The 12,032-nt window shown below is 52.3% G+C and overlaps 1 long non-coding RNA gene across 1 annotated transcript; it reads left to right on the top strand.

Moving 5' to 3' along the window:
- Positions 1-2,448: 2,448 nt before the first annotated feature.
- Positions 2,449-10,568, top strand: LOC121140730. The gene is made up of 4 exons (XR_005877651.1): positions 2,449-2,896; positions 3,033-3,251; positions 4,647-4,761; positions 10,119-10,568. It is a non-coding gene; the product is annotated as an uncharacterized LOC121140730 (long non-coding RNA).
- The last annotated feature ends 1,464 nt before the right edge of the window (positions 10,569-12,032 follow it).

Here is a 12,032-nt window from a genome sequence, read left to right on the forward strand (position 1 = left end):
AGGCGGATTTCTGTGAGTTCGAGGCCGGGCTGGACCGACAGCCTCCAAAACAATACAGAGAAACCCTGTCTCGAAAAACCAAAAAAAAAAAAAAAAAAGTCTCACATAAGGGCCACAACAGCCCCAGGAGGCAGGCAGGTTCCACAACCCACTTTGTGGAAGAAGAAAATGGCTGGGTGGTTTGACTAGTAGCATACGGGTGTGTATGTGGGTGTGTGTTTGGAGGGGGGGTCTTGTCAGGGTTTGCACCCTGACACCTTGAATCCATGTCACCCGCCCGGGTAGTGATGTTTCAAAAGATGCCACTCTTGTCCCCAGGTGCCAGGGGACAGGATCTCAGACGCTTCGATTCATTCAGCAAATAGCATTTGGCTTTAAGTTGTGTGTCAAGCACAGAGGTATGTGCTAAGATCCCCCAACAAAGAGGAGGCAGATGTGACCCACACTCCCGCCCATCTGACATTCTGATGGAGGACACCAGCCAAACAGGCTCTGTGCAGAGAGTTCTGTTCCCAGAGGTGCAGCTATGTGCCCCAGGAGGAGCTCTGGACCCAGGGTCTGGAGACATCGACTCTCTCTTGCCCTAGGGTTGTTTCTTCCTGGCTACATGGACTGAGAAAGGCTTTCTTGACATCTGTGAGCATGAAGCTTCTCCCATGGTTTCCAGGTCCTTGCCCTCCTCCCTCCTTCTAGGTCAAGTGGTTAATGATTTCCTGGCATGAGTAATTATGCTGGCACAGTGTTTTCTTAAGCCCAACTTTTCATGGGCACTTGAAGTCAGAGAGGAGCTCCTCAGGTCATCTGACTTGAGCCCCCTCACTAAGCAAGAACACCTTAGCCTCATTCTTCCCAGGAAGTAACAGTCTTTTTTTTTTTTTTTTTTTTTACCCCCCACCCCTCCTGTTCCTTTCCGGAGGAGATAGAATGCTTGCTCCTTCACAGAGCAGACCTCTGCCCAGCGGTGTGTGTGTGTGCTAGTAAATGTTTAACATCTGGCTCTCCAGACTGGGGAAAACCTGATTCGTAGTATCTGTTGATTCCCATTAGTGTAAATAGTCCTACCACGGTGGCCTGGTGCGGCATGCCCTGCAGTTCGCACAGTTGGTGAAAGTTTAACCGCTGCTTTTCCTAAGCCAGTGCAAGCAGACCGCATCTCAGAGTTGCCCCCAAAGAGAAGCCCCAAAGCGTACGCACGGCCCCTGGCATCTTGATCTGCACCCCATGAGATGGGTAGACCCTGGCAGAGATAGCAAAGCCACCTTCCTTTCAGCCCTCTCCCTACCTCCTCTCTTCCCTTCCTTTCACAAATATTTATTGGGCCCTGGTGACGCCATGGTGCTAGGTCCTATGGCTACACAGACCATATCCTCAGTCCCCTGGCTACCACCTACCCTGCCTGTCCACCTCCCAGACCCCGCTCAGACTGACTGACACCCACTCTCCCCAACTTGTGTTGACCGCCTGCCTTTCTCTTCCTGCCTTGGGCAGCTGCCTGCCTCCCTTGCAAGCCCTCCCAGAGCCCTTATCGTTGTCCCTCTTGGCACTTATCACTTTCTACCTCGGATTACAGCTATTTGTGTACATGGCTTATCTTCCTGCCAGACAGAGAGGCAGCTCGGGCTGTTGAAAGTGTGGACTTTGGAGCCATGTGACCTGGCCTTCCATCCCAGCCCTGCTACTAGGGATATGCGTTCTCCGTAGCTCACACCACCTTTGGGAGCCTCAGTTTCCTTATCTGCAAGACAGACCTGGTGATAACCACTTTCAAGATGGTTTTGGCCATTCCGTGGAATTAAAATGCAACACCCCCCCGCTTTCCGGTTCCTGTCTGGACTTCCATCCTCTTCTGGAGAGACTTTGTACCAGTGCCTCTTCTTAGTCTAATTGTTAGACTCTAATACTAGTAACAGCAGACACATATATAGCAATATGAGATGCAGGGTCTCAGGCCAAGAATTTACATATGCCAGTGCACTTCATCCTGCAAAGCTTGGAACACTGGAACTAACCTATTGCCATCACTTAGCAGGTAGCGTGGTGGGTATAGTAGCACACCCCCATAATCCTTAGCGTTGCAGGGGCTGAGGCAGGAGGACCATGGAGAATGCATGCTAGCCTGGGGAATCTTTCCCAAAACCAACCAATCGATCAATCACATAAAAAATATAATTTAAGGCAGAGACAGGTTATATAACCCCAAGGTCACACAGCTACCGGGTGAAATGAACTGAGATATGGACCCAGGACAATCCGTTTCAGAGCCACTGTTGTTAAACGATGCTGTGTGGCAGTGGATTGTAGAGATTGGGGGGTTGGGGTGTCCATAATCTTCCCTGCCTTGGCGCATCCTTACCCCAGTCTAGAGATGGAGGTTGACTGATGCAGATAAGCCGTGGATCTGCCCTTTGGGTCTCTCAACAGGAAAAGTGGTTAGTACCCAAGAGAGGAACGTCTCCAGGCCTTTGGCTAGGGGGCAGGAAGGCCACTGATGGGTAAAGCAATGGGAAGAAGCTCGCTGAGAGTCATTTGTGATGGGTCTTGACAAAAGTAGACAGGAGCAAAGGCTGAGTGTGTTAGCGGGAGAGCATCAGAGGTCCATCCAGGTGTAAGGTTCACGTTTCTATGCAGAGGAGCAGAGGGCCATGCAGGAGGGCCCATGGGCTTTGGAAGACAATGGAGAGCAAAAGATAGCTGGGCTGACCTGGGCCAAGTTGATCCTTTGATTCTCTGGAAGCTCGTCAGCTCCGAATTCACTCACCTCTTTTGGGGGCTTGTCTTTCTATCTCTCTGAGCCCTAGTTTCTCCTGCAGAATAGGCACGAAGAGTGGACCTTGGAGTCCGTTGAAGGATAGAACAGATGGCCTGAGGTGGGAGCTGGAACCTCATGAAGCAAGAGGTGGGTGGAGGTGGTTGGAGGGAGGGGTGGGGGAGAGAGAAGAGATGGTAGGGCCAGAGGAACTCAGCGTGCCTGGATTGGGGGTAACAGATACCAGATTTGCTCAGTCTTCCTCACCCGTTTTCTGTTGCCAAAGGCTTGCCAGCTCTGCTGGTGTCCACAGGGGCAGATCCATGCTGAGCCCTACTCCTCCCTCCAGCCTAGGACAGCCCAACCGAGGCACCTGAAGGCAGGCATTGTAGAGAATACTAAGGAGTCCTTGAAGAACATTTGTCAGGCCTATGCCTCAGGGACACCGTGAGGCCCGCTCTACCCTGTCAGTCTGCCCAAACCACTGTCCTCATCCAACCTCCCGGTAAGAACTTGTGTCTCAGGTGTGTGATAGGGCCCTAGGGATCCTTCCCCCAACCCAGGCAACTTCCCAGGACCCTTGGAGGCATGGGGGTGTGTATGTGTGTGCGTTTGGGGGGGGGTGTTCAGTGAAAGGGTGAATTAATCCAGGCTCACCCTCAGGGACTCTCTATGATGCTAATCTCTTCTGCTTTTGATCCCTGCCTCCCTTCCAGTCCCGGCCAGGTCTGAGCTGAAGCCTCAGTGCTGCATTGGAGCAGGGATTAGGGCTGCCCTGGGTGAGGGCCCAGCATATCCATAATGAAGCAGAAGGGCTTTATCCCTGGGCAGATCAGAGCCCAACTTACTTGCCTGGCATATGCATTGATTGGGCTCTCCTTTGCCAAAACTTTCTCACTCTCCCTTTTCCTCTCCTGGGCTGACACTCTCCTCTCCAGAGGGGCTCCGGTGGTCCCACGTCACAGGGAAGCCCAGTGTGCCCTGAGGATAGGACCAGAGTCTCTGGCCAGTAAGCAGCTGAGTTGGGCCATGGGCTCAGTTATTGCAGACTCAGGTTCTGCCCTGTCTGTACCAGGGAGCTTTGTTCAGATAGGTTTTCTGTTGTTGTTTGTTTGGTGTTTTTGTTGTTGTTGTTGTTGTTTTGTTTTTTTTGGCCAACACTGGTGGAGGGATCCTGAACGCCAGGGGTATACCGGAACACGCATGGTCTCTTACAGTCCTCACAGCCCCTGCAATAGGCCTGCTTTGTGTGGAGGCAGAGCGTCCCAAGAGACCTAAGTGGTGCAGCCTGACCAGACCTAGGACAACAGCTTATCAGAGCCCGCCACTGTACAGAGGACAACACGGCAGATACGTGCAGTCCTCGCAAAGAATGTGCTGGTCTTCTCTGCCTGTCTTTCTGTCCATGCCCGGCCTTGTTCTAGACATGACGGGAATATGCTGTGCATTTATTTAGTGGAGCTGGGAAGACAGCCCAGGCCTCCACACTGCTGCAGAGCTGGATAGGGTACCTTCAAGGATGGCAGCCTCAGGGGATCATAGAGGCCTCTCAGCCAACCCGGCCTCGCAACAGCCCTGTAAAACTGGGCTTATACACAATTAAAATTTTATTACATTATATTTCCTGCATATAAAAGACTTATTCGTGAGCTATGAACACATCACAAGGGAAGACCTGCCTCTCGGCTCCCTACTTCCCCGGGAGGAACTAGTACCCTAAATGTGGCCATTGCTTCCTCTTTTAAACAAATCATTTCAGGACATGTGTGTGGAACCACTGGCCTAACTGCACCTTTGAGCCATGGCATTAGGTTCTTCGATCCCAAAGGACATGACTTCTTCAAGGGAAAGGGGCACTTTTGAGGATCTGCCTGTGATCTAATGTCTCCCTATTTTTTAGGGCCACACGGAACCTCATTTGCCCTCCTGCAGCAAATTCTCTGAAATGGACACATGTTCCCGGTGCAGCCAGCAGGGCAGGACAGCACCTGGCAGCTGGACATTCCTTGAGCAAGGTGTGCTAACAATGTGTTTGCCTGGGGAAGTGTTCTCTACCTGTAGGACACTTTCCTTTCCATTCAGGATACCTGGGGCTCCTTCCAGCTCCAGCCCCAAGGTTTCATTGCAGGGAGGCCTTTCTTGGGAGATCTGATCTTCATACCCATCAGTGTCTTTGGGTACCTGTCCCTCTCACGGGACAGGGATGTTAGGTAGCTAGTACCCAGACCCCAGGGGGCCGAGCATTGACTCCAAAGCAGACATTCCTAGAGTGACTCTGGATAAGAGAGTGCATGAAAGCAGATGGACATTCCTGGGTATGGGGACTCCATGGATATGGACTTCTTACAAGTCCTATGGGCTAGTCTGGGCTTTGGACTGGAAAGCAAGTCTCAGGGAGGCTCCTAGGACTTGGGGTACTCTGCTGTCTATACACTTGCTGGATGGGTGTGTAAGTCTACATGTATGTGTAATTGTTATGCATGTGTGTGTACGAATGTAGGCATACATGCACACACGTTTACATCTGTGTAAATATGATCCCAAGTCCACATGTATGTGGAGCATGATGCATGGACTTTCTTCTGTTTGTGGACAAGCCTGTTTGATCTCTGAGTATCACACAAGGCACATATATGGAGAACCTACCATGCATTTGACCACAGAGGCTGGCCCTTGAGGGTACTGACTAACTAGTACATGTCATCCCAGACTGCCCACCAGCCCTAACAGCATTCAAGGACCTGATAGAGCACCTTCAGGTTAACAGAGGTGCAGAGCCATGAGACCAGCAACCAGGTGTCCAGTGCTTGCTTCTCATGCCGAGTGAGTGACGTCTGGGGCCCGCCCGAACCACAAAGAAGCTGACAGCAGGAAGGTCTAGAATCTTCCCTTTCTCTCTTGCTTCCCGGAATGTAAGCGGTGATTTTCCCCAGTGACATTTCCACAAGTGTCCTATAGGAGGGCGCACAGCTGTAAGCAACGGCAGAGACTGAAGACAGCCTGGAGGAGAGTTTGAGACTGGATGGGGTGGAACAGCACCACCAAATGTCTGAAGCAGGAATCAGGTCGTCCCTGCCCCAGTGTATTCACACAAGCACACATGCACATACACGCATATGGTTACACACATGTGCCTGTGTGTGCACATAAACACACACATGGTTACACAATGTGCCTGTGTGTACACACACATGGTTACACACATGTGCATGTGTGTGCACACACACATATATGGTTACACACATGTGCCTGTGTGTGCACACACACATGGTTACACACATGTGCATGTGTGCACACACACACATATGGTTACACACATGTGCCTGTGTGTGCACACACACACATGGTTACACACATGTGCATGTGTGCACACACACATATGGTTACACACATGTGCCTGTGTGTGCACACACACACATGGTTACGCACATGTGCCTGTGTGTACACACACACACACACACACACACACACATGGTTACACACATGTGCATGTGTGTCCAGAGAGGACATAAGAACTAGGGACACATGTGCAGAGGTCACTTCAGACCTTTCCCCCTGTCCCTTTACTCAGGCTGCCCCCAAAGGGCTTCTGCTGCCTTGCCCACTGCATCTGAGTTTCAAGTTGTTGTGTTTGAGGGAGATGAACTTTGACATAACCAGGAAGTCCTTTCGGGGTCCTTTTGGACTTTCCTCTTTCGTGTGACTTGGTGGCCTGGACTATTAGTATGATTGTGGGAGTGGGGTGGCTGGCAGGTTCTTGCCGTACCTTCTAAGCATCTTCTTCCCAAAGGCCTGAGTGAAAGCTCCCTCAGTGGCCTTGTGGCTTAGCAGACAGGGGTCTCAGCCTGGGAACTCTGGCAGCCTGGTAGAACCCATGACTCCTCACCTCCATCTGTGGGGCTGTGGACAGCTCCTTGCCTCCCTGAAACCCAATTCCACATATGTACAGATAGGACAACTGACTGCCTTCGTTGCCTGGAGATGGTCACCAGCCCAGGGCGCAATGGGGACACTCAGTTGAATCTGGCAAGCCCCGTGCTTTGCCTGGTGGAAGCCCCTGGGTTCAGGCCACCGACACCACAGGATGAGCAGTTGCCCAAGTGGCCTTGCCTTACCAGCTGAGAGCTTGAGCAGGTCTCTGGCCCCCTCTGGCTGTAGCTACCTCCGTCTCAAAGGACCTTATCAACCCGAGGGTTAGATGAGATAAGAGTGGCTGGTGGGCCATCAGAAGGATCTTGCAGGTGACAAGCCTGTGCCCCTCTGAGGAAATGATGAAGGACAGGACGCTCAGTCCTCTGGCATCCAGGTGGGCTGAGGTCTGTATGTCCCCACAGAGGGACACTGAGTAGTCTGAGAACCCTCCCTGAGCCCACCAGGCCCCTGACTGCTGGCGACAGAAATACTCCTTTGAGGGGAGGCTGGGTCCCTTTGAAACTGCCAGTCTGCACTAGAGGGGAAAAAGGCGACCTGCTTTCAAAGCAGCTCCTCTGGCCCTTAATTACCCTCTGCCACCCATAGGTGGAATTTTCACGCAGTTAGCTGAAGAAAGGCGCCCACGCTGCTGGCTGCCACGTGCCGGTGGGGACCGGGCTTCCTTCCCTGCCGCCTTTGTGTAGCCGCTAGAGCCTCAGTGGCAGCCGGCTCGGTTTCTGATTTTAATGATTTCCTGAATTCATTCCATTTCCTACCTCGGGGAAAGGAGGAGAGGTGATCCTCTTGGAAATTCACATAATTGCTTTTATTTGATTTTTATTAAAATGCATTCAGGAATAATGTGATTGCCCCCGTTATTACCTTGTTCATCAATCCTGCTCAGGGAATCTGTGGTTAAAAAAAAAAAAGCAGTGGGTGCAGGTGCCTCTACAGCGAGCGTGCAGGGTGTGATGAGGGCACCTCACAGTGGCTTGGGGACTCTTCTGCCCTGGGGGAGTCACAAGCCCACCTCTGGCTCTTCCCTGACACACACACACACACACACACACACACACACACGGCTCCTGCTGCTTGCTGTGAACATATTTTATATGTCTTCCAACCTCAGCCCTCTGCTGCTCTCTTCCTGCCCACCTTGGAGACACAGGGACTCAGAGGTGAGGTCTGTGAGGGGAGAGAGACCTGCTGCCTTCTCTCGCCCATGTCCCCAGTTGCCTGCACTTTGGCTTGTTTCCCAAATAACCTTTGCCTTTGGGCTCTCAGCGTACAGTTAAGGAACCAGTGCCTTGCCTGGTGGTGGTGACGCACGCCTTTAATCCCGGCACTTGGGAGGCAGAGGCAGGAGGATCTCTGTGAGTTCCAGGCCAGCCGGAGTTACATAGAGAGACCCTGTCTCAAAAACAAAACAGCAGCAACAACAACAAAAGAAAAGAAATCAGTATCTCCCTCAGTTCAGGTACAGCCCTTATCTACCTGACACAGTTAGAATATGGGCAGGTTGCTTTGCCTTGCCCAGCCTCTGTTCACTGATGAAGCTGGTGGAATACCTCTCAGTACTGCGGTGCACTCCTGTGATTCCAGCACTAGGGGAACTGAGGCAGGAGAAGCTCCAGTTCAGCCTGTAACAAAGACCAGCTAATGGGAACACAAAGACGTTCCTTAGCAGCCCTGGCTACTTGCTAAAGGTGACTTGCTCCTACTAGAGGAAGCTATGTGGAAAATCAGAGTGTGAGGTTAGACACTTTCAGAGCTCCTTTTGTGGAGCAGCAGAGGTGGAGGTGGAGGGTCCTGCAAAAAGTCTTTCTTCTCTTGAAAAAAAAGTGCAACGAAAAATTCAACTTGCTTACTGAGCTCTCATTGTTTCTGTTTATTTTTGGTGCAAGTCTTTTGGCAATGGCCACAGCTAGGGAATTCAGAGAACGGAGAGAGTGGATTTTTGAATTTAAGCTATTGGGGTCTCTGGTGCTTACCACCCAGCTAAGCGCTTAGATGTGGCATCTGAGGCTCACCCTGCACCATTCCTGCGACTGGGATGCTGTTACTATTATTGTCTGTGGGCCAGGCTGCATGTCACCCAAATCCTTGAGAGCATTCCTATGGAATCATGGGCTCTTGCCCCAGAGCGTGCATGGGCTTCCAACTACATGTTCTACAGTCCCAGGAGAGGTTTGCTGCTGTCTCTAAAATCAATCTGTGGTCTGTCTAGAAGGGTAGGTCCTGTCCTTTCATGGAGAGGGTCTGGCAGTGAGCAGGCAAGGGCCTCTAGAGTCTCAGTAGAAGGAATCTCAAGGCCAGAGTGTGAAAGACACTACCAGTCATGGTGGCCTCAGCCAGCGTTTGTCCTGGGATGTAGAATGTTCAGTTCTTAGCTGGTCTGGTTTTGGCTCAAGCCACTGTCGGGGACTGCATAGCACGGAACCGCACCCCCTCCCCTTCAAAATTCTGAGGATGCAGATGACCCACCTACAACCTCTGGAGGATAGGGAACCCAGGGGGACGGCAACAGTCCCCAAGGTCATGGAAAGGTCATCTGAGGACCTGAACAGAGAACACTAGCCACCTGAGTCTTAGTTGGCCCAGGAGCAGGAGTGAACCCAGACCCTATAGCTGACAACACTGACTGAAATTGGGAGGCTTGACCAGCCTCAGTTTCCCTTCTATACCCTGGATGCCAAGCCCAGGCAGGACAGGCACCCCAGAAACCACTTCTGGGGCGGGGATCCTTTAGAGCTTGCAGCCTGGGACTTGGGTGTGCTGCTGCAGAATGGGCGGCATCTGACCACACAGTTATCTCAGAAGCTCGGGGGGCGGCCAGCAGGCTGAGGTGTCACGGTGCCCCTGGCCGCTAAGCCTTGCTGCTGCACCCCAGACTGCACGCTGCACCCCAGCCTCCTGGCTACACCCCAGCCTTGCTCAGCAAGTGGCTTCTTTATCAGATCTCAGGTTCGTTTCTCTCCTTGGCCCCTGACCCCGCCCCATTGCCCTCTCCTCTCTGAAGTGATGTGCCTTTTCCTGCCACCCCCGTGTGCAGCGCACAGTACAGGAGATGCTTGCTCCACGTCCGGCTTTCAGAATGCTTCCTTTTGGTAGTGGGGGTGGCGACCTCCGGGCTGAATCCCGCTGTATGCTTGGTGACCTGTGGGCGGCGGGGGGGGGGTTGCAAAGGTGATTTGGGGGCTACTATGGGCTGTATTCACAACCTCGAGGCCCCTGGATACCATGTACTGGTCCAGGTTCTGGAGTACTACGGCCAATTCATGCTCTTAAGGAAGATTGTTGGTCAGAGAGGGTAGGGTGCCAGCCGGTTCCCACTGCAGGGAGCTGAGCCAGAAGGCAGCTGAGGTCCACGCTGGACCTCAGGTCTGGGTTTCTACCCAGGGTATAAGTTCTGTGGTAAACCTTCCCTCCCTAACTCTCTCTTCTTTACCCGTCCCCGCAGCACAGGGACTGCAACAGAATCAAGCATTGCAGCTTCCCAAAGCTTCTGTGTCTAGCCCTGAGGCTCCAGTGAACCTTAGGGGCTGAATTAGAATTTCAAGCCTTGAGCCAAGAGGCTCAGCCCTGTGTGAGTATGGTTGAGTCTTAGCTAGTGAATGAGAAACGTGGGAGAGACTCTAGCAGCCAGTAGACTTTGGAGCTAGGATGCAGGAGGCTAGGGGCCTTGTGGGCTTAACAAGAGTCCGAGGACGCTTTAGTGTTTAGCCAGAAGGGGGAAATGGCAGAGGTGACATAGAAAACTCTGAAGGCAGGTGAGCAAATGAGTGCTATGATCTTGTAGAACATCCTGGAGGGCAGTGGGACAGAGGTGGACAGAGGGCCACCGAGGGGATTTCAGTTCTAGTCAGAAAAACCAGGCGACTCACGTCCTCACCAAGAGCAAGAATCTTAGAGGTCAGACTGCTGCCCACCTGGGGCAGAATTCCCAGTCTTTGGCTTCCTCCAGCAGGCAGAAGAAGAGAAGGGAGCTTTCCTTTCCTCTAGTCTGGGGCCTCCCTGGCATCCCTGGGGAGTGCTGGCACAGCAGCCTTCCAGAACCTGAGCACCCACCTTTCATCAACGTGATGTTCTGAGGCCCCCTCCAGCCCCAGCCTCAGGCCTCATTCCCCGCAGCCCCTCTCCTGGAGCAGGACCTAACAATGTGATTCTGGACACCTCTGTTGCCTTCACACTGGGCTAGTACCTCAGGCAGAGTGGTTATGTCCAGCATTCTTGCAGAAAAATGGACATCCATGGCCTGGGTGGGGCTCTGGACATGACCCTCCCGTTAGAGTTGCTGAGGAGGCAGAAATAAAGCCATGTCCCCTGGCTTTCCATCTTGGTAGGAGGAGAGTATGTGACTGGGACCACCTTTTCTTCAGCAAACTTTGTTTTTTTTTAAACGTTTGCATTATTTATTTATTATGGGAGGGGCAGCATGTGCCACACCCCAGTGTGGAGGCCGCAGGACAAGCTGCAGGAGCCCCTTCACGGTGTGCGTCTCAGGGATTGAACTCAGCTCATCAGGTTTGGCAGCAAGCCTCTTTACACACCGAACTGGTTCGTGGCCCCACTCAGCAAGCTTCTTTAGGTAAAGACGGCTTTGTCTTTCACAGTCCACTGGGGCCATTGCACCCATTTCTCAGATAGACAAACCAGGGCTTACTGCAGGAACTCAGGCATCCTTCATGGTTTCTATTCTGCACAGGAGAAAGGAAGTAGGTCTTTTATGTCCCTGGGTCAGCTTTTGCAGCATCTGGGGTGCCCCCCATCCCGCCCACCCCCATTCTATTCGGTCTTATAATCAAAATGCTTCTCCAATGTGTTCTAAGTTTAACTGTCATCAGGACCTGTCTCCTTTACAAGGCTGACCGTCACACGCCCACAGCACAAGCCAGCTTCCATTTCTCTCTTGGCAATAGAACTTCTGTGGAACGGGGTCATGTGCAAATGCCTTGAGCAGCCAGGCAGTGGTGGCGCACGCCTTTAATCCCAGCACTCGGGAGGCAGAGGCAGGCGGATCTCTGTGAGTTCGAGACCAGCCTGGTCTACAAGAGCAAGTTCCAGGACAGGCTCCAAAGCCACAGAGAAACCCTGTCTCAATAAACAAAAACAAAACAAAAAACAACAACAAAACAAACAAAAAACAAGTGCCTTGAACACCTCACATTGCTGTGCATGCTCCTCAATGATTTTATGCTCTCTGGAATGCTCCATCATCCCTTGCAGGGTCTCCCTTGAGGGCTGGCCGGAGCCGAAGGATACAGATATACAGATATCAGGGGGTTAGATGCCTCTTGTGTGAGCCACCACTGGGAGGCCACACCCTGCATGGTTCTCTGTCCTCCAAGCAGCTCTGCACATAATAGAGTGGGAT

Source organism: Mesocricetus auratus, unplaced genomic scaffold (assembly GCF_017639785.1).
Source record: "Mesocricetus auratus isolate SY011 unplaced genomic scaffold, BCM_Maur_2.0 Super-Scaffold_100006, whole genome shotgun sequence".
NCBI lineage: Eukaryota > Metazoa > Chordata > Mammalia > Rodentia > Cricetidae > Mesocricetus > Mesocricetus auratus.